Below are 24,403 nucleotides of genomic sequence, written 5' to 3' on the forward strand. Positions count from 1 at the left end.
AAACATGATAATGATTTTGTCTGGGGTGAATTTAGCAAATTTATAGATAAGACATAAATGATTTTGTTATTAAATAATAAGACCTATAATTTTTAAATGCCTACTAAGTGCTAAGCACTGAACCAAGAGTTTTCATCTCTATCTGCTTCAATACTCATATTAGCTTCCTAGAATTGGTCATTTTATAGGCAAAGAAACTGAAACTTAGAGAAACTGAGTTATGCAAAATCACCCCGTCAATAAATGACAAAGCCAAGATTTGAACCCATGTTTTTCTAATCATGATGTCCATGCTTAGTGCATTAAGACCAGAGTTAGATGTTGAACATTTGTACTTTTTGTTTAGAGGGAAGTGTGTTTATGGAACATGAAGTATCAGGAAGAAAAATTACATCAGTCTCAGAGAAGTTTACCTTCTTTGAAGTTTTGGGCTGTGGAAATTCCAGAAATAGAGAAATGAGAATAACCTTCTATAAACTCAGTGGATAGAATCTAACCCCTTAGGCATAACTCCTGGCCTGAGGAAGGGAGGGTGACATGGTGGCAGTTGGGCAAGGCAGAGGCCTGCAGCTTGCCAGCTACAGAACCTCTCATGACTCTCACTTGCAACCCTCACATTGCAACCCTTAGCCAACCAGAGGTATTCCAGAGTATCTGAAGAAAGTCTCCAGTTCTGCAGGCATCCTGGGAAGTAATTCTGGTCCCTGATTATGGCACACTCTCTAGTCTCAACGACATGTATGGAATGTGGTGTTCTGGGTATTCCAACACTTTGGCTAATAGGAAATTCATACAGTAGCAAAACATATGAGAAACTTTATTAAACAACAACAACAATGACAACAAACCTTGATTGCCAGTTCAGAAGGCACCTGATACCTTTTCTGTGGCTCACTGCCACTGTTCTCAGTATCAGCATCATGATGTGACAGATGTTCAGTCCTGCTAAGTCATCCAGAATTCTGAGGGATGATGGAGATGCAAGATAAACCATAACCCAGGATGTCAAATCTGGATGGACAATCTGGACCTCCTCTTATGGTAGTTTTGAAACTATGTCATGGAAAAATGACACTGAAGGGTGCTGGGATGGAGAGGAGACATAGTAAATGTGGGCTTCAGCACTTACCCCATTATCCATCTTAGATGCTTCACTTTCAAGGTTCTAGAAATAAATTTGAAAAAAAAGTATGGCTGCTTTGAAAGATGAGCTTAAAGAAATCTCTAATCAAATCCTATTCCCTCATCTTCCTTTCTCAAAATGTGATGTCCATAGAGGTTGTGTGCCTTGCCTAAGGCCTCACAAGGGTTACTAAGAATACAGAAATAGGAACCTAGACCTTCTGACATCTGGTTTCAGGTTCTGTCCTTATTTTAGCCTACCTCTGTTTGCACACCTGTTCCAAGGTGGCCCAACTGCCTGGTCACCCGTTCTCCCCAAATCTTATTTTTATGTCATCTGTGTGGAATAGCAAAGCAATTTATCTGATGTAGAAAAATATTTCTGAGGCTGTGGCAAGATCTCAACATTAACTTCACCCCATGACCTGTCACGATTTGCATCAGTCCTTCCAGAGGTAAAATGCAGGACGGACATGTTTCATCAGCTGTCAGGAGGTAGGGGGCATCAGTGGAGGCATGTAAACAACATTTTGGTTTATATTCCTCATATAGAGGAAATAATAGAATGATCAAGATTTTTTTTTGTTGTTCACAATGATAGTAAAATCTTTACAACCCTCCATTTAATGACAGGCTGGTCTTTCTGAAGTCTTACAGCACAAACTCACCTAGAATTAAAGATTAGGGAGAAAGAAATTCATGAACTTGAGCTACTGTGATTATTATCCAGAAAGGCTAATTACATGTCTAATGAGCTTGATACGGGTGAAAGAGGTAGGAGAGGTTCTCTGGTGGCTGCTGGGCCTGGTAAGAGGTCTTTGGAAATGAAGGTAATTCAAATATTTTGTGGAAGAAGAGTAGGGGAGAGGGTGGGTCAAGAAAGAAATAACTATTGGAACTGATGGTACTCATAGCAACATGATGTGCTATGCAGAGTGTTTTGGTTTTACTCTTTTTTATTCAAACATACACACAGCATTTTTGGAAGTTAATGGAAGTTGTGAATAATATCCTTAAAAATATTTGCATACATGTATATATATTATGAACATTTTGAGAATGAGAAAGAGATTTTAGTGACCATAGAAAGTCTCTTTACTGGCTTGTGGGCATTCCTGGAACATAGCCTAAGAGTCATTGATAGGGGAGATGGACTCTCCAGTGTCCTACCTGTATTCATGTGAGGGTTTATATTATACCTGCTAAACCATTCTCTTTTCTTAAGTTTTTCTTGTTTTAATAAAAATAAATCTTCAGATCATTCATAATTATACTTTCTCTTATAAAGTATAATGTTTTTTTCTGATTATGATTTTCACTGCATCGTTTGGATTTCAAAGGACATTGTTGGGAATGGGAATGGGACTATGTGCAATGGGCATTTGATAATCACATTTCCTAATGTCAGTTACTTTGGGTAAGGGGAACCTACAGATAATCCTGGAATAGTTTCAACCTGTGTCAATGCAGGGCTTCCCCTCTTCCTACCTTCCCTCCTCAAGCTTCTAATAGACAACAACATTCACTAGGGCAATTTCTGTCTCTTTTACTTCATTCAACATTAGAATAAGGCACCAAAGAATAAAGAGATGCACCCCCCTCCCTCCCAAAGAAAGCATAAACAGGAAATGAAGACAACTAAAGAGCCAAGACAATCCCCAAAGCACCTCTTGAATTACTCAGTTAACCATACCAAGTTTATGCTATTCACTCCTGCAGGGCTCTTAAACTACCTGAAACTAGAGTGAGTTGGAGCTTTGACTCCTCAGTCAAAGCTAAACTTGCCTGAGAAACTCTTTTATCTCTGAAAGCACAAATTGAGCATCATTTCCTTCACCTTCCCCTGCTCTTTCACGTAGCCACTTATCGAAGGAAGACCAGGGCCATTAGAGAAAGCTGGGTAATTGTGCCTTTGTTTGTCAGCCATGTCCAGAGGTGCACAGCCTGTGACTACCTTGAAGCCTTGGAGGAAAACTAGTGATTTAGGCAGGGTGGGGTAAATGCCTCTTTTCCAGACTTAAAAGGATTGAATTTCTCAATGTGAGGTTGATAACACCAGACCATCTCATTTTTGGCAGTTTGATTGACAACTTTCTCTTCTTGTTGATCTGTATGTATCTAGATTAAAATTGTAGTGATGATGCCAGGTTATAGATTATTGTTTCTTGTGTTTGTTTGTTTTGCTTATGATTCATTTCCTTTCATTTCCCCCCTATCTTTTCTATTTTTACAGGAATTGTCCTGGATAGTAACTGTGTCACTGTGGCGTCTCTTTTATTGATGACAACTGAGTACCCAGGCTGGGGTTTTTAATCACTTAATTTGCAAGGGAGGATTACACCATGTTTCCCTTCCTTTTGCTTAACCTTAAGAGGTTAAGCAAAATGAGAAGGGCTGGTGGTTTTCCATTCTCTGGCACTGTTGCTAGAAAGCAGAAGAAGGAACCAGGTGTTTGAAACTCGGGGATGTATGCCAAGTGACACTTTAGTTGTCACTAATTAGGTTCCATTCATCAGGGACTGTTATTTCCATAGTCCTTAAAATTCAGCATGTTCTCCATCTTCAAGAGGGGTTGAGAGAGGACAGAGGGAAGCTTCTTGATAAAACAACTTTTAATGCTGTGTGCCTGCAAAGAAATGATGTCTCTTGCAACAATTGAAGTATGCGTTGTTTTCGTCTCCTGGAGGCCCTGCTGCTATAACACTCCAGGAAGCAAATATCTTTCTTCAGAGAGAAAACAGAACTCTACATAAGGTGTTTTCAAGTGCTTGCTGATTCTATGCTGAGAACAAAGATTGTTGTCTGTTTTCCTATCCACCTCTTGACTGTAATTGATCTACTTTGCTCAGACTTGGTAGTAATTTAAGAAAAGACAGAGTTTTAAAAATGATATACATAGAAGGGTGATGTGCTAAAGTAAGTACTACCTTGGATGGGCTAATATAATGCTGTAACCTTGGGTGAGGCTGCCTCCCTAATAATTAGTGAGGAGACTGGCTTCATAAATGGTAGCCTGTCAGGGCATTCATTTCCCCTTCAAAGACATTTAGCTCCTGAACCTGTGCTTTCTGCATTAATTAGTCATCAACTAAGGAAAATGAGGAGAAAGAAAGGAGGAAATGTTGGCCTTTGGTTGCAAATATCTTTTCCAAATTCTACATAACAAGAATTAGAATTATTTGAAGAAAGTTGAGATGACAGATAAATAGATTCTGTATTTCCCCTACTTCCTTTTTACTTTTAATCTGGAAGATGTTAATATGGTGATTTTTAAAGGATTCCCAACCACTGCTAAAACACATGCAAAAACACATACAACAGCAATTGGATCTTCAGAATCTTACATCTGATATGATGGAGCTGGTGACAAGTTATTGTAACAGGGAATGGCACTAGAAGCAACTTATGGGAAGCTTGACTCATCTTCATTTGCTGTGACACATGTGGAATAAATTCTAGGTCCTTTGTTTTCCTTCAATGTTTAGTTAAGTCAGGACAACAATTGGGTAAACTGAATTTTATTTATTTCCTGTCTCATAGTTCATGATGATGATTTTTCTAATCTATGTAATCCTCACGAATGTAAGTTTACTTCTTTTAATGGATGAGAAAACGGGAGGAGTACAAAATTAAATAATTTGCCCAAAGTCCACAGCTGGTAAGTGTCAGTGGGAACACAAACCAAGGCAGCATGGCTACAACTTCAGGCGCCTAAACAGTATAATATATACTGTTAAATGTGTGGACGTGTATAAAGGACTTAGCACAGGACCTAGAAAGTTTTCTGTGCTATCCGAGTATTTGCTGCGGCTTCTTGTTCTTCTTGTTCTTGCTCTTGTTTGTCTACCTCTTCTCCTCTCCTTTTTCCTTCTACCTTCTTCTTTACTTTATAATAATAATTATTGTCATTTTCATTTTGATAGTGCAGTATATTATATCCTAGTTTCCATTAATGAGTTGCTGCATTTCTTACCTTTTGGTGGTCTTTACTCAGAAGTTACTAGGCATATTTTTATTCATTATTCAAAGTTGTTTATATTTTTCGTGTATTTACAGATTTATGTATTAAAAATGTTTCTGATTTTTTTTTATTTAGATTCATCATTTAAGGAGTTTCCAGATTTAAAGAAGGATAGCTTGCTGTCTCTCAACCTATAGGTTTTTTTCCTTTTTACTAGTAAATCATCTGTGATGTACCTAATAGAGAAGTTATGAATCAGAATGATTTTACCACATAAAGTTGATATGGTCAGCATTTAAAATGCAGGAAAGTAGTAGTTGATAGATTAGAAAAAGCTTGATTAGTTACCTTCAGCAGTAGATGATTGTCAAAAGCAACTTCCTTCTCATCCCCATTACCTGACCCTATTCCAACTCTTATATTTGATTTGTTACTAGGGTCAGGCTTCCCTATGAGTCCCACTTCTAGGGTTGGTCCCACTTTACTCCCTATTAGTCCCACCTTACATCCTTTACCCATGGTGTTTTCTCTGAAAAACACAAAATGAAACAAAACAAAACAAGTCAATCTTCTCCAAATCCCATCCAGCTCAACAGTATCTGCACCTAGTGACTTTTCTTCTTTTTAGTCACCGTTAATTTAGAGGCTCACCATGTCCCAAGCACTATACAAATTCGTTACATACACTGGCTAAATGAATCCTCAAAATAGTCCTATGAGCTAGGCTTTATTATTTTTATATATATGAGAAAAGCTTTTTTTCAGCTTTAATTAGTCAGTTGATCTTTCACTTATTCAATGGGTTTACTGAACACTGGCTTATGTTACACTCTGTGGGATGGGGTGCTAGAAATATAGTACTGAGAAAATAGGGGCTTCTGGGGAGGGTGGTAGAAGACATGAAGCTATCGTGCAGATGAATATGTTTATGCTTCAGTAAGTTATGTGGATAAAAGCTAAGGGAGCTGTGGAAGAATGGCTTTTGAAACCAGGTAGGCAAAATTTCAGATATTGATGGCTGTATGATCTTGGTCCACTTATCTACTGATTTGCCTTAGTAGTATTCACTATAGTAGTATCTACTACTTTGCATACGTAGTCACAATAACAATTGAGGGATTCATCAAAATAAATAAATCAAAATAGAATGTGTAGATGTAAATGGAATTTGGGGTGGCAGAGTTCCATTCATCAAACTGCACATGCTTACTGAGCACATATCAGCACAGTGCCAATTGCTGTTCAAAATTTTTACCTTCTCTTTTTTATGGGTCTTTTCCTTTCAGGTCTCTAAACCATCCCTTATTAAGTTTTTTCCATAGAAGAAATAATATACTTCCCACCCTGATAATATCAAGCTTGCCTAATGACTTGCTTTGGCCAATAAAATATAAGTAGAAGTAACTTCGTAACTTCTGATAAGAAACTTTAAAGCCGTTGCATAGTTCAGCTACCTCCTTTTTAAAAATCTGTGCCTTGAGGATAGCGTGTCCAAAATATAGGCCATTCTTTATGTGTGGATTTCAGAGAAAAGAGGATTAGAGCACACTTGCATCCAATCTTCATGAGCATGTAAAGTGAATGAGAATTAAATTATCATTGTAAAAACAGATATAGAGGTTGTTTATTACTACAACATGTCTAGCCTAAAATTATTGATGCATATCACAAGAGCAGAGAGGGAGGGTCTCTATGCCTGCCCACTTCCCCCACCCCCTTAATGACACTTGTTCACATTTGTCTGTTTCAGGAAGTCTGGATGAGTGAAGAAGAAAACTGGGGGGCTGTGTTCTTTTGGTTACTTACACTGCACTGTAATGCACTACCTTTGACCAAGTCTCTTATACTTTAGAGCTGGCATTTCACCCCAAAGCGTAAAACAGTGGCATCAAATCCTGGTAAAGGTAAAAGTTAGTGAGAGAAGTGGGTAGCTATGAAGAAAAGTCCCAAAATGATCTTTTATCCTTTAAGAAACCTTTGAAAGTTCTGAAATTGCCATATTAAATTGGAAAAAATAATTGTATCAACTGTTTCATCATCAGTTATTATGGAAACCATCACATTTTTGTGTAATAATGCTAGCCTGTACATTAGGAAAAAGAAACTGCTAAGTTGTAGATAGAAGAGCCTTTTAGGGGTCGCCGAAATAGAATCCAATCAGTCATAAATTCAGCTTTTCTCATAAATCTTTACAGCAACTATTGTCATCAAAGGCATGTACCGAAATTCTCTGAGGAACGTGACATTCTTCTTTAAATATTTCTTACTACTGGTCCCAAGGAGAAACAGGTTCTACTGTAGCTATTAGCTTAATGCACATATTTATAATATGACTTCAAAATATAATCTTTCCCAGCCATTTGAGAGAAAAGTCATTAGTTGTCACTTTGATGAAGAGAAAGGTGCAGTATTCAAGTAAAAGTACACATAGAAGATATCAAGTATATAAATTTGAAATATGATAGAGAAATTAATTCATACAGTTTAGGAGAAATTTGTCTTTCATCAAGTACAGATCATATCATAATAAAAATCTGTCTTTTATTCCTGATACTTATACAAAGCTCTTTTCCACTGCCATTCATTTGCCATGCTGTTCCAATTATTTTTAATTTGTGGCCACTTATTGACAATTTGTTATACTCCTATTTTTTTATTGTTTGCTGAGTTCATCTTATCTGCCTCTGTGTTCCCGTATTACACTGGCCATATTACTACAATACTTAGAGGTGCATGTGTGTGGATGTGTGTGTGTGTACATGTGTTTGAATGGATACAAAAACATATTGCACACTTGGGCCATTCAAGTGCATGTTGAATAAATGAATGAAATGCCTGCAATTGAAAACGTAGTTATTAAGCTTATCTCAACTTTGTTACATAACAAGTCATTAAGCCTCATAGTCTTCTACAAATGAAGCTATATTTGCAATATTGCTCTACTCACTTAATAGTACATTAAATTAGAGAAGACTTAAACATGGTAGATTAAACAAATGCACTTACTTTTGCTTCCTAAGTCCCCAGGAAAGGAATAAAAATGATATAAATGATAGTAAAGGAGTTGTAAAAATGATGTACGTATACAAACATGAAAAGAAGAGGAAAGGAGGTGATAGTGGCTGAAAATGGAAAATGCAAAACGTGTCAATAAATGGAAACTGACAGTAGATTAGAGAAAAATAAAAGTTACGTAGCTGCAGAGTTACTGAGAAAGAAACTTGGAAAGACCTGGGAATTGACACCATAAAATACCTCCAAAAATGAGATCAAGTATAGGAATGAAAAGAGGAAGATTGGATGAAAATTTGTCTGATGAGTAGTTAGACTCCCAGGTCCCCTTTCAGACAGAAGCTACATCTTCCCTGCCGTCAGAAGACTGGAGGTTTGCTCTTATGAAAAATTATATTAAACTGGGTCCAGACATGGAAGCACCAGACACAACAAAAAGCAGGGTGAGAGCATATAAGGAAGTGTAAATATAAGACAGTCTTCAAAATGGCAGTATCCTATCCCATCCTTTACTTGGCAGTCTGGCACTTTTCAAGAGGGTGATTGGAAAATTCCTCTCTGAGGAAATTGATGACTTCAAACTGAAAGACCCTTAAGTACTAGAATTTGAATATTCACCAACAAAATAATCAGTAAAGGCTACAAGATAAATGAGACAAAGCAATCAAAATGGATAAAAGAAACAGAAAAAGAGAGACAATGGAGACAGAAGAAAATGCCAAGGAAAAGGCTATAATATTTGCAGAAATGAAAAGACATTGTATTTATGAAACAATAACAGAATGCCATGAAAAGAAGCATTCAAAAAATAAGAAGATTTGAAAATCAGAAAAATATGGTATACATTAGCATGGTATAAGGTAGTGGAACAGGTAGCACCAGGAATCTGCCTCTTCACCTAAACAATGATTACACTGGCCACATCTTTCTGATGTAACTATTTTGAAACTCTGGAGTCTATTCCAAGGCTTGCAATGTCCAAGGGAAGCCTTGAACAATAAACCATACTTGATTTTATTCAATTTCAGCTCTTATCTGGAGGTAGCAACCCATCCCCTACCTACCTCAACTCTGTGGCACATGCATATGTTCCTGGAGCATCTTGGATGCAACTTGCAGGAGCCATGCTGGGCAATAAAGATCCTGTCCTCCAGATATCAGAGATCTGTGTTCAGATTACTATTGCTGCTTCTGATTTTGCAGGTGGAGACACAAAGGCAGGAAGCCATTGTTGTAAGCCCTTCCCCACCACCTCCTCATCTCCCCACCCCACAGCATTATTGTAAGCTACTCCTTCTCCCACTAAAACAACTTCCAGGAGATTTAAAGAACCAGTTTTCACATTATGGGAGTCCCACAAGCAGACGAGAGGGAGAAAGGAGCAGAGAGATTATTTAAAGAAATAATGGCCCAAAACTCCGCAAGTTTGATAAAAGACATGAATAAAGCTATATCCACAAAGCTTAATGACCTCTAAGTAATATGACCTGACATAACCAAACTGAGATACATTATAATCAAGCTGTCAAAACCCAAACACAAAGAGAATCTGGAAAGCAGCAAGAGAGAAGTGACTCATCATATGTGAGGAATCCTCAACAAGATTATCAGCAGGTTTTTCACCAAAACTTTGGAGGCCATTGTGCAGGGGCCTGATATATTCAGAGTGCTAAAAGAAAAAAAAAATAACTGTCAACCAAGAATTCACTGTCTGGAAAAACATCCTTCAAAAGTGAGGAGGAAATTAAGACATTTACGTGTGTGTGTGTGTGTGTGCACACATGTATGTGCACGTGCGAGAGAGACAGGAGAGAGACAAAGAGAGTTCAGTACCACTAGACCTGCCCTGCCCTGCAGGAAATCTTAAAGGAAGTCTTACATGATGAAATAAAAATATACTAGAATATAATGCAAAACTCCATGAAGAAATAAAGATCTCAATAAAGGTAAATATATGGGCAATTATAAAAGCTAGTATTATTGTAACAATTTGTAACTCCATTTTTTAATTTTACATGATTTAAGAGACTAATACATAAAAAAACTATTATAAGCTAAAAGGTAGAATTATTATAACTTTGATTTTAGACATGATACATAATTTTATTTTACACATTTTAAGAGACTAATTAATTTAACAAGAACAATTATTAGTATGTTTATTAACACAGTGCACAAAGATGTAATTGAAAAAAGTGAGGATGAAGCTGCAAATAAAAGATTTTTTTAATGTTATTGGAGTGAAGCTGGTGTAAATTTAACTCAGAGTGCTAAAAGTTTAGGATGTTAAATGTAATAGTTATAGTAACCACAAAGTTGTTATAGCATATACACAAAAAGAAATGAGAAGGGAATTAAAACTCCAAACTACAAAAAGATTAACTAAAAACAAAACACAGTAATACAGACTATCGGGGACAAAAAAATAAGTCATATAGAAAACAAATAAGAGAATGAAAGACATAAGTCCCTTATTAGCAGTAATTACTTTGAATGTAACTAGATTAATCTCTCCAATCAAGAGACAGAAATAGGCAGAATGGGTTTTTTTTAAACAAAACATGATCCAGCTATGCACTGTCTATCAGACACTCATTGTAGATCCAAAAATATAAGTAAGTTAAAAGTGAAAATATGGAAAAAGATATTCCACGCTCATAGTAAAAAAAAAAGTGAACAAGGGTTGCTATACTAATATAAAAAATAGACTCTAAGTTTTAAAATTTTATAAAAGGTGGCCAGGCACGGTGGTTCACGCCTGTAATCCCAGCACTTTGGAAGGCCAAGGCGGGCAGTTCACAGTCAAGAGATCGAGACCATCCTGGCCAACATGGTGAAATCCCATCTCTGCTAAAAATACAAAAAAATAATTAGCTGGGCGTGGTGGCGTGCACCTGTAGTCCCAGCTCCTCTGGAGGTTGAGGCAGGAGAATCACCTGAACCCAGGACCTGGAGGTTGCAGTGAGCTCATATTGCACCACTGCACTCTAGCCTGGTGACAGAGAGAGACTTCATCTAAAAAAAATATATATAAAAGATAAAGAAAGATATTATATATTAATAAAAGTTTCAATATAACATGAATATATAATAATCACAAACATTTAGACAACAAAAAACAGTAAAATATATAAAACAAAATTGACAGAATTATAAGAAGAAATAAGTATTTCTAAAATCATGATTGGAGACTTTCATACCCCACTCTCAGTAAAGGATAATACAACCAGAATGAAGATAAGTAAAGAGATAGAGAGACTTGAATAACACAATAAACACACTAGACTTAAAAGACGTGCACGACACTTTACTCAACAACAAAAGAATACACATTTGTTTCAAGTGCAAATGAGACATTCTCTAGGATAGACCATATGTTATGCCCAAATTAAGTCTCAACATATAAAGAGATAAATGCTATACAACGTATTTTTCCTGTCCACAACAGGATGAAGTCAGAACTGAATACCAGAAGGAAAACTGGAAAAATTACAAATTGGTAGAAGATAAACAGGACATTTTAAAATAATCACTGGATCAAAGAAGAAATCACAAGAGAGATTAGAAAATGCTTAGAGATGAATGAAAACAAAAGCATTAACATACCCAAAGTTACAGCATGTGGTGAAAGCTAGGGAGAAATTTTAGAGCTATAAACAGTTACACAGAAAAGTGTGAAAGATCTCAAACCAACAACCTAACTTTATAACTTAAGGAGCTGGAAAAAGAGTAACTAAATCAAAGGCTCGCAAAAGGATGAAAATAATAAAGATTAGAGCAAAATTAAACAAGGAATAGAAAAACAGTAGAACAAATCAAGGAAATCAAAAGTCGATTTTTCAGAAAGATCAACAAAATTGACAAACGTTTAGTAAATTGACTCAGAAAAAGAGTAATCATATTACTAAAATCAGAATTGGAAGTGGGGACATTACTACCAATTTAATAGAATGAAATAGGATTATAGGAGAGTACTGTATGCCAGCAGGCCAGGTATGGTGTCTCACACTTGTAATCCCAGCACTTTGGGAGGCTGAGGCTGGTGGATCGCTTGAGGTCAGGAGTTCAAGACAAGCCTGGCCAACATGGTGAAACCCCATCTCTACTACAAATGGAAAAATTAGCCAGATGTGGTGGCAGGCACCTGTTACCACAGCTACTTGGGAGGCTGAGGCAGAAGAATTGCTTGAACCTGGGAGACAGAGGTTGCAGTGAGCTGAGATCTCACCACTGCACTCCAGCCTGGGCAACAGAGCAAGACTCCATCTCAACAGAAAACAGAAACAAAACAAAACAAAAAAAAGAAAACAAAAAAATGAGTATGGCATGCCATGTAATTGGGTAATGAGGACAAAATGGACAGTTGCTAGAAACACAAACACAAAAATTGCAAAGACTAAATCATGAAGAATTAGAAAATCTGAATAAAACTATAACAAATGAGATAGAATCAGTAATCAAAAATTTTCCAACAAAGTAAAGCCCTGGACCTGATGGCTTCTCTGATTAATTCTACCAAACATTTACAGAAATAACATGAAAAAATCAAGCTTTTCCAAAAAACTGAAAAGAAGGGATAACTTCTTAACTTTTCTATGAGGCCAGGAATACTCTGATACCAAAGCCAGACCAAGCCATTACACGACAACTACAAACCAGTATCACTTATGAATGTTAGTGCAAGCATCCTCAACAAAATACTGCAAAATTAATTCAAAAGCCTATTAAAAGGATTATATAACCTGACCAAGTGGGATTTGTTGCTGGAATACAAGCATACTACCCAAAGCAATCTACGGATTCAGAGCAAACTCAATGACTTAATAAAATCCCAATCTACAGATTCAGAGCAATCCCAATGGCTCAATAAAATCCCGAAGACTTTTATTGCAGGAAGAAAAGCCTATCCTAAAATTCATATAGAATTTCAAGGTACTGTGAATAGCCAAAAATGATCTTGAAAAAGAACAAAGTTGAAGGACACACTCTCTTTAATTTCAAAACTAACTACAAAGCTAAAATAATCAAAACAGTATTTTACTAGCATAAAGACAAACATACACACAAATGGAATAGAATACAGAACCCAGAGATAGGCTCTCACATATATGGTCAAATGACTTTTGACAAGGGCATCAATACCATTCAATGGAGAAAAGACCATCTTTTCAAAAAGTGATGCTGAAGGAACTGGGTATCTACATCAAAAAGAATATTAGACCATTATTAACACCATATACAAAAATTAACTACAAAATGGGTAAGAGACTAACATAAAAATGAAAACTCAAAATCTTTGAAGAAAATATAGGGAATAAACTAAAGATACTAGATTTGGCAATTATTTATTTCATATAATACAAAAGGTACAGGCAGCAACATTTAAAATGGACGTGTTAGACTTCATGAAAATTAAAAGCTTTGTGCACCAATGAACATTATCAACAAAGTTCAAAGGCCACCTACTGAATGAGAAAAAAGATTTGCCAATTATATCTCTGAGAAGAGGTTCACATTAAGAATACCCAGAAAATTCCTAAACTTAACAGAAAAAAAAAAAAAAACTCAATTCAAAAGTTGGCGTATAACTCTAAAAGACGTCTATCCAAAAACGATATATAAAAAGCAAGTAAGCACATGAAAAGATGCTTAGCATCACTAATCATTAGGAAAATACAAATTAAATCCACAATGAGATGCCACTTCACACCCATCAGGATAGCTACTTTCAAAATAAACAAAAAACAAAACAATATAACAAGTGTTGGTGAGGGTGTTGAGAAACTGAAACCTTTATGTACTGTTGGTGGGAATGTAAAATGTTATAACTGTTGTAGAAAACAGTATGGTGGTTCTTCAAAAAAATTAAAGATAGAATTACCATATATACAAGTCAACAATTTCATATCTAAATATCTACTCAAAAGAATTGAAAGCAGGTTCTTGAAGAGATATTGTAAACCTATATTTATAACAGCATTGTTCACTGCAGCTAAAATATGGAAGTGTGCCAAATCCCTAGAGAGATGAATGAATAAGCAAAATGTGGTATATACGTACTACAGACTATTATTCAGCCTTAAAATGGAAGATAATTCTGCAATATGCCACAACATAGATAAACCTTGAAGAAATTATACTAAATGAAATAAGGCAGACATAAGTAGACAAATACTGTTGATTCCACTAACATAAGCTATCTTACAGGGGTCGAAATCTTAAAGACAGAAAGTAGAATAGTGATTCCTAGGGGATTCCTGGAGGAAAATGAGAAATTATTGTTAATGTAAATAGTTTCAGTTTTGCAAGATGAAATGAATTCTGTAGATGGCTGATGGTGATTGTTACCAAACAATATGAATGCACTAAATATCACAGACCTATAAACTTAAAAATGATTAAGATGGTATATTTTATGTTATGTGTTTTTTATTACATTAATAAATTGAAGAAAAATACTCATTAGATTGGTTTAAAGGTCAAGTTGGGGATATTGACAACGAAAGAAAAAAAAGACCCCTCAAAAAAATTCAACAAAACAAAAGGAAAATAAAGTAATACAAATAAGAACTTTAGAGGAAAATTTCTTCTGAATAAGAAAAGTTCTGTTAGGAGAAGGCAGTAAACATTAGAAGAAAACTATGAAAGATTTAATGAATAAAATTTCCTATGAATAGAGGTCATAAGCTGTTAGACACAAAAAGCTCACATGAAAAGCTCACATACCTTGGTACAATTTTTTTAAAAATCATATCATTGTAAAATTTCTAACCACCAGAAGAAAAGTGAGGATTCTAAGTGCTTCCAGAAACAGAAGGGAACACAGCCACATATCAAGGATATAGATCTAAACGGCATAGACTTCCTACCTGTGGTACTGGAAGTTACATGACAATGGAAGATGTTCAAAAGATTGAGGAATATTAGATAATATAGTTCCATACCTAGGTAGGTATCCATCAGTTATGAAAATGGTTGGAGGCTAATGTTCTTCCCAAAATGTCCTCAAACCTGTGACTATATGACCTTCCTAAGCAAAGATAACTCTGATTTAGTTCAGGACCTTGAGATGAGACAGTTTTTCTGAATTATCAGGGTGGACCTAATGTAATTACAGGGTCATTATAAGTGAGACACAGGAGCACTGGAGTCAGAGAAAATGTGAATACAGAAGCAAAGGTCTGAGTGATGCCTTTGCTAGAAAGGGTAATGAACCAAGGAAGGCAGGCAGCCTTTCAAAGCTGGAAAAAGCAAGGAAACCAATTGTGCTATAGAGTCTCAAGAAGTACCACAGGCCTGCCAACCTATTTTAGAATTCTCACCTACTGTAAAGTGATAGATTTGTGTTGTATTAAGTTTGTAGTAATTTGCTACAAAAACAATAGGAAACTAATACAAAGATAAGTATTTTTGAGGGACGTTATTTAGAGTTTGTTTGTGATAATGTTGGGACATACTAGTAGCAGAGAATTAAAAAAAAAAAAATCTTCATTTTCCCAACAAGTAAGACAATAGAAAATGTTAAAAATTAGAAAAATCAAGAAACAAACAGTATAAGAAAGCTGTTTATAAATGTGGAGGTAAATGCCAAGGAAATGTAGCTAAAAAAGTGAAATATGCTGGCTTTTAGGGACTGGAAGTCAGAAGTGGGAGGATTTGACATTTTTAAACTCTGTTTATCTATTGTATAGGATTAGAAATACACAAAAGGAAACAATGAGACTGGAGAGGAGAAAACCCTTTTGTTTACTGGTGGAGTTCATTCTTCTTTTTTAAAATAATTCTAGTCTATAAGTTTTTCACTGGACTTCTCACATGTTAATGTTAAATATCTGCTTATGATATTGTTTCCTGCACTAGTCCCCAAGCTTGACATTCACAGTACATGTTCAGTAGCATGTGGTTGGCACATAATCTACTGGGGTTTGTTCTGTGTCTCACTCATCATTATATCCCAGAACCTGGTACAATCCTTAACATACAATATATAGTGGTTGAATAAATGAAATTCTGGCTGAAGAATGAATGCATAATCATTATTAGGACTTTTATGAGCATCATAAATCACAGATTAATTTGAGAAAGAAGATACTTCTAAAGATTTTCATGAAAAGTGGATATTTGAAATATTCTTAATGAGACATACTATGACAAACTGCATATCTCTACACAGGCACATACATTCTCTTACCTTCAAAGCTTCAATGTATATTATGTAATTATGCACACTTTTAGCAAGCTCCTTCCTATTGCATTAAGTAGGTTGATTCTACAGCTGAATCACTGAATTGGTTATCTCAGTCACAAGCACGACATGGTGAAGCCAAACATCAATAGGGTGTGTATCAGGCAGGGTGCAGTCAGAAAGAAATGAGCTCTTGTAAATATTATGTTAATAAGGATTTTATTATATTATCAGTGAAGATCTGGAAGAAGGGTGTCAGAAGATCCAAGAGAATTATGACATAGTCCATCTGGAGCACTGGCATGGGGTGAATAATTTGGAGCTTATGGGAGAATCTGAAATTGCAAGCACACAAGGCTTCAGGAGTGGGACTGTGAAAGCGAAGCCTCTAGGGAGTTCTCGTGAAAGTTGTTGCCCCCATGTAATTACCACATCAGTCAGTACACAGCCAGGCAGCTGGTGGTGCGTGGACCTGGAGATGCTGTTGGGCAGTAGGGCCAGCAAGTGGAAAACGAAGTCAACATGAAACAGGGGAGAGTGAGGACAAGTTGTTAGGCATCTCTGCATTTTTTCATGTTGCTATGTCTCATCACAACAACCTTCCAAGAATAAGGGTTCTGCATTTCTCCACCTTCCAAATCTTGCAAAATTTCATTTTTGTTTTGGAAACTGTAACATAAAACCTAACAGTAAAGGGGAGTCTAGACTATGTAATTCTCAATCTCTTACATTTAGTTGATGTAACAAAATCTAACACAGATGAGGACAGATACACTTCTAACAGGGAAAGGGGAAAATATTTGTTGTGTATTTGTTGAACAATAATCCAGATTTTTTACAGTAAATTTCAACTTTGAAAACTTGGGATATTGCTATCTCCCTCTAAACTTCAACCATGAAACCTCAGAACTATTTCACTTGCAGTGAATATAACAGTTAAACAGCTCTTCCCCTAAGCGGCCTGAGGTAATCTGTGAAAATGGTTCGCTATTCACTTGACCCGGAGAACCCCACGAAATCATGCAAATCAAGAGGTTCCAATCTTCGTGTTCACTTTAAGAACACTCGTGAAACTGCCCAGGCCATCAAGGGTATGCATATTCGAAAAGCCACGAAGTATCTGAAAGATGTCACTTTACAGAAACAGTGCGTACCATTCCGACGTTACAATGGTGGAGTTGGCAGGTGTGCCCAGGCCAAGCAGTGGGGCTGGACACAAGGTCGATGGCCCAAAAAGAGTGCTGAATTTTTGCTGCACATGCTTAAAAACGCAGAGAGTAATGCTGAACTTAAGGGTTTAGATGTAGATTCTCTGGTCATCGAGCATATCCAAGTGAACAAAGCACCTAAGATGCGCCGACGGACCTACAGAGCTCATGGTCGGATTACCCCATACATGAGCTCTCCCTGCCACATTGAGATGATCCTTACTGAAAAGGAACAGATTGTTCCTAAACCAGAAGAGGAGGTTGCCCAGAAGAAAAAGATATCCCAGAAGAAACTGAAGAAACAAAAACTTATGGCACGGGAGTAAATTCAGCATTAAAATAAATGTAATTTAAAGGAAAAAAAAAAAACAGTTAAACATATATGAAAATATTCGGCTTTGTCTGATATGTATAGTAAGTGCTAAAAAATGTTGAGGCTGGGCATGGTGGCTCAAACCTGTAATCCCCCAACACTTACGGAGGGAGAAGTGGTAAGATGATAGGTTGAACCCAGGAGTTTGAGACACCTTGGGCAACATAACGAGACCCCATTCTCCACACACACAAACATACACACAAAAATGTTGGGTTTTTTTCCTATCGAATGGCTTAATTTTATAGGTAAAAGAAACACAAGAAGTAAAATAAGTCAGTTTCTGACTACTGATCTCAGCCACTCCTAACCCGACAGACTTTCAGTCACACCCAAAAACTAGTGCCTTGCAGAGGTATAAAAGCCACTGTAACTTCCCAGTAATGTTCTGGATACCTAGTTTGCACAATACTCTGTGTGAGGTGCTCTGTGAGGGGATGGGAGGTTTCACTGATGAAGCTAACCTGGTTTGTGCTCTCAAGCAGCTGATCCTGAAGCTAAATAGACAAGGCTAGTGTGTTTGTGCTTATGATCAAAGGCACATTTTAAAAAACTATCCTGAAGTTAAAATAATATGGATTTTCAGAGAATGGGTAGGGTATGTCAATCAGCTGGCTGTGGACAGACTTTCTAGCTGAAACTTATTTAAGAGGGAAGGATGGAAGGGTTAATGGAGAGCTATTAATTATATTCTGAGGTGGAGAGGGAACACACCAAGGCTAACATCTGGTGGCCTCCATTTTCTTAGAGTTCTTAAGCAGAATAAGCAGAGCGTGGTCATCTATGAAAGATAAAATTAATCATCATTAGTACAAATAATTTTCTGGAAAAGGAGTAAAACAAAAGTGTTTTCTGGTAGCCTTCATAACTCTGAAATCATACATTTATTTGAGATAGTGTCAATGAAGTTATTATTTTTATTTTTATTTTTATTTGAGTAAAAGGTTTGGATTTGGTTATTGACTGATACACATTCCAGGGATATTCATTTCTTTCACTTCCCTGCAACTCTCCAATTTATTTTTTATAAAATGTTTCAGATTAATTTGAAATTATTATATTGCTTTACTCAAAAGAAAAACCTCAACAAGGTACTCATTTTTATAGCTTATGACTTAGAATTTGTTTGCTTTTCTGCAGGAACTATAATGACCACCTTTCACAGGTGACTTGCTGCTGTTTAGGAGAGGCTGGGTGATTATCATGAGAAAAGAGCCAAAGAAGGAAGAGAGACAATTAAATGTGTCTAATTCTCAAATGATAAAATATAGCCCTAAAGCTATTAAAGCACATGTGTTGGTAGGTGACCTAGGAGTTCTGGAAAGTGTGGAAAGCAGCAACATCAAGTGACTTTCTTGGTTGTAATAATATATGTATAATCTAAGGATTGTCACATCCAGGTGTGCAGGATCCATTTAGCGTTGCTAATGGCATTTTATATGTGGGTAGTAATGGCCTGATAGTCACTTCCCTTGTGAGCCTCCACATTGCAGTGTAAGATTCATAGCCAATACTTGAGGCTTTAAATCATAGACCTTTTCATTTTGATTCTCTGATCGTGCAATTCCTAATGGCATGGCATTTTTAAGGCACTAATGTGAGTTCCACGTTTACATTCACAGGAAATGTTTCTAATTTATTCATGTAAAAATGGTTTAATAGTTTGATTACTTTGTTCACTGAAATAGTAATTTTAAAACACTTGAAATTAAACTGAAAAGTCAAAAGTGTTTTAAAACATCTTTAAGACAATTATGTAAAGCTCATGGGCTTAAATATTAAAGTAACATTGACAAGTTGGGAGGAATGAAATATGATTCAAATGTTTAACTGATTTTTGATCAATCAAGGGCTTGAATCTGAATTTTCCTATTTTAGCTTTTAAACTCATTAGGGGGCAAAGTTTGACTTTATTAAAATCTGTGTATGAATTTGGAAGATATTCTATTATAGACACAGAAGCTATGTTGGGCAAAGGGGCTTCAATCCTCTCTTGGCTGTAAACACCTCAACTTCAATGCAGTGCATGACAAAAATATGACTTGCTATTTCAAGCAAGTTTGCTATTCCAAACCCACACATTCTGAGCTGCATCAGCTTTGAAATTCAAATGCCAGATGATTTGGAAATCACTTTTGAGGAGAAAAATATATTATGATGCATTCTCCCTTGCCTGACTGGATTGATGACAAAGCCTTTGCATATTTACAGGTTAAAAGAGGCAGTGAGCAGGAAAGTCACTTGTCTATAAGATAAACTGACAACCTTAGTCTCTTTGAGATGTGGGTTCACAAGAGTTCAGAGAGCATTTTTGCTAGAAACTCTAAAACCTCAGAGGCACATCAGCTCTTTAAAGGCAGGAAAGGACACTAGCACTGATCTACCTTAATCCTTTGGTTTGTATATGTAAAATGGTATAAGAATAGCCTCTAACTATCTTAGAGGGTTGTGGTGAAGATTAAATAACAATCACAATTTCTATACAGAACTTGAAACATCTCAGATACTTGTTATATGTTCACTTCTTTCATTCATTTCCACAGATATTAGTCTTGCTTTGTGTTTACCAGCAAATAGTGTGAATCTATAAACAAATACGTGGAAGGCAAAGGATATTAAACTATTGGTATTGCAAATAAATGTAACACCTGTCTAGCTACTCTGTCAATCTGACAACATCCAACTTCCGTTTCTCATTAAAAGCTTAAAATCTACCTTTTTGGTCATTTTTGCATCCCTTTGGTTATTTTATATTTTGACATTTTGAATATATTTTAAGTTTTATTTATTTTGGCTAAAGACTCTTTCTATGTGATTGTATAATATATATACAATTTGTAGCATCTTCTGAATAACAAGGATACTTTGAAATCTTATATGCATCTTTTTTCTAGTTTATGTAAATTGGAAAGCTGAGACACTTAAGCCGTTTTATCTAAAAATCTCTATACCAAATCTTTAATCTGTTAGTTTAGTTTAATTTTTATAATTCAGCACTAAGCAAACTGGCTTTAGGGAACTATTGTTTGTTTGTTTGATGAAGTGCTCTTGTACCACCTGAGATACGCATTTAATCCCCTCAAATAGAATCCTGGCCTTCTGAGATGTAGTGCAGGGCCTCTTAGATCATAGGAAATGATTTGCAGCGTGAGGTGGATTCACCAATCAGGCTTCAAGCACTTTAGACAGCCAGAAAGAGTAAAATAGAAAACACCTTGACCTGCAGCATAATACAACAGGAATGTTGCCTAACTCCAGGAGTATGTTTGTCCCAGCTGCAGCAATGTGATCGTATTTGTGTTTTACTGACTGTCACACTATGTTGTTATGACCAGCCCTCCCCTACGAGATCAAGCAACTTTAGTATAGCTCTCAAATTCTTTTCATTTCTGTATTCTTTATAATTTTGATCTAGAATATAGTAGATATTCAGTAAATTTTAAAACAAGCAAATCATTAGGGGAAAACTGTACAAAGAAAAAATTCTTGGTGACTTCCCAATTCAAAACACGTCTAACCTAAATTTTTAACATTATAGAGCAAACTATATCATAATTTATGATGATACTGATTCAGAAGGATGTTTGAGATACCTGCTTTATTTCTGCTGACATCCACTTGGATGATTTACTCACTTCCTCCCTTCTCTCACTTCATTTATGCTCCCACTTCACCTTCTCAAAGAGGTCTGCACTGATTATGTATTTAATAACTGTCCCCCTACCTCATCTCAGACACCCCCAATCTCCAAGACCTTTCCTTTATTTTCTTTTTAACAAAAATCTTTTTCCTTTCCAAAGTTTTATATCATCTAAGTATTTATTGTCATTATTGTATACTGATTCTCTCTTGCTGCTAGCTTGTAAATTTCACTAAGATAGATCTGTTAATTTGTTTTGTTCACTAATATTTCCCAAGTACCTTGAATAATGTCTAGCACTTAGTAGGAGCTCATTAAATGTTTATTGACTATATGCATAGAAGATGCTCAAAAGTCAGGTCTAATTCTTATGTTTCTAAGGTAGGTGTTAAAATTTTGACATTTTATGTAGGTTTGCCATGATAAGGTTGAAAAGTAAAGGGTCTAGTTTTCACAAAATTAATGTATCCATATACTACCATTCTGATCTGCTGCAGTTTTCACAGGGTTGGAAATAGTCTCCATTTGTGTTGGCCCCAGTGGTTCATCCCATTCCTTGAGTGGCCATGATTGTTCTGCTCTTTCTCTTTTCTGCCTCTGCCATTTTGCTTAACCTGCTTCTACACTTTTTTTTATGCTCAACTCTGTTGTGCCTTGTACTGTTAGCTGTTTCTCAACAGGAGTAAAGTTAAGCATGTATGTGGGCTCTGAATTCAAGCTACTTGGGTTTTTATGTTGAACTCATCTTTACTAGTTGGATGTGTCATTCAGGGCTATTTTCCTTATTGCTTTGCAACTCAATGTACTCATCTACAAAACTGGAATAATCTTGCTTCTTCTCTGTAGAGATGTATGAATGAGTAAGATCTTATATGAGGCACTTATAACAGTGTATAGCATATAGCAAACTCTCAAGATTAAAATGAAAGTCATTTTAGTTCTGGCTCAAGTGGACCATAAATTTCTTTAGTGTAAGGACCATCCAGGATTCCTTTTTTTTTTTCTGTATCCCCTAGTGAATATAATAGCAAATACTATACATATTTACTGATTTATTTTTTGACTTTTCAGCTTACTGTTTGGTTTAATGACAGTGAAGACAAGGTTTTTATGATGTCCCTAAAGATAGCTATGAAAATATAAAGCAAAATGAATATCACATACTAAGATAATATTAGTTCTTATTATACTAGCTTTTCTTTGTGAAACTTGTAGTGACAATACTTGTCATTGTTGGATCTTCAAGCCATTAATTTATTGATTCTCCACCCTAAACCTCATAATATTTGACTGAAATCCTAACAAATGTTAATGCTCACTAGCTAAAGGACCTCAGCATACACTTATAGTCAAATAAAGTTGAGTTTATTACTTCTTGCAAGAAGGGATATTGTACATTTATGATAATAGTAGGTACTTTGATAACAAAGTTTTGGGGTGTGGATTGTCATGGGATTGAGTCTTGTGTTAAGTGACCTGGGGAGATTGGAAGGAAATAGGCATCTATTCTGAATTTGGGAAGTGTAAGAGGAAGGGGTAAATGTATGAAGTGTCTTAATATTTGTTTAGTTCACACATAATAATATACTTATTTATGGTATATATAGAGATATTTTGATACATGTATACAATGTGTAATGATCAAATCAGGGTAATTAGCATATCCCTGATTTCAAACATTAATCATTTGTGTTGTGAACATTCAAAATTCTCTCTTCAGGTTTTTTGAAAATATACGCTAAATGATTGCTAACTATATTCAGCCTACAGTGGTAGAAAACACTAGAACTTATTTCTCCCATCTAGCTGTAGCTTTGCATTCATTAACCAACCTCTGCCTATCCTTCCCCCCCTCTTCCCCTTCCCAGCCTATAATGACCACAATTCTACTGTCTGCTTCTATGAGCTCATTTTCTTAGCTCCCATATATGAGTGAGAACATGTGATATTTATCATTCCATGCCTGACTTATTTCACTTCATATAATATTCTCTAGGCTCATCTTCTTTGTTATGGCTAAATAGTATTCCATTGTGTATATATACCACATTTTCTGTTTCCATTCATATGCTGATGGGCGTGTGGGGTTATTATGTAATGGTGGCTATTGTAAATAGTCCTTCAATAAACATGGGGTTGTTGGTATCTCTTTGTTATAATGATTTTATTTCCTTTGGATAAACACCCAGTATTGGGAATGCTAGGTCATAGGTAGTTTTATTTTTAGTTTTTTGACAAATCTACATGCTGTTTTCAATAATGGCTGTATTAATTTACATTGGCACCAACAGTGTGTATGAGTTCCCTTTTCTCTGTATCGTCAACAGTATATATTTTTCTGTGTGTTTTTGATAACAGCCATTCTAACTGGGGTATGATGAGACCTTATTTTGGTTTTTATTTTTATTTTGGTGATGATTAGTGATGTTTTTATATACCTGATGGCCATTTATTTTCTGTTGTTTTTTTGTTGTTGTTATTTGTTGTTGTTTTTGAGACGGATTTTGTGCTCTTATTGCCCAGGCTGGAGTGCAATTGTTTGATCTCAGCTCAATGCAACCTCCACCTCCCAGGTTCAAGCGATTCTCCTGACTCAGCCTCCTGAGTAGTTGGGATTACAGGCATGGGCCACCATGCCTGGTGAATTTTGTATTTTTAATAGAGATAGGGTTTCTCCATGTTGATCAGCTGGTCTCGAACTCCCGGCCCAGCTCAGGTGACCCACCAGCCTCGGCCTCCCAAAGTGCTGGGATTATAGGCGTGAGCCACCATGCCCAGAAGGCCATTCATATGTCTTATTTTGAAACGTGTTTTGGTACCAGTACAATGCTGTTTTGGTTACTGTAGCCTTGTAGTATAGTTTGAAGTCAGGTAGCGTGATGCCTCCAGCGCTTTGTTCTTT

General features: G+C 36.1%; 1 protein-coding gene and 1 pseudogene across 5 annotated transcripts in view; both read left to right on the top strand.

Annotated features, from left to right (window-relative positions):
- Positions 1 to 24,403, top strand: part of NELL1 (NEL-like 1 (chicken)) — a 995,550-nt gene that overhangs the window by 810,831 nt on the left and 160,316 nt on the right. The window lies entirely within an intron of this gene.
- Positions 17,225 to 17,857, top strand: LOC105508612 (annotated as a pseudogene). Its single transcript, XR_001001300.1, has one exon. The product of XR_001001300.1 is annotated as a 60S ribosomal protein L17 pseudogene (transcript).

Source organism: Colobus angolensis, unplaced genomic scaffold (genome assembly GCF_000951035.1).
Source record: "Colobus angolensis palliatus isolate OR3802 unplaced genomic scaffold, Cang.pa_1.0 Scaffold164, whole genome shotgun sequence".
In the NCBI taxonomy this organism is placed as follows: Eukaryota; Metazoa; Chordata; class Mammalia; order Primates; family Cercopithecidae; genus Colobus; species Colobus angolensis.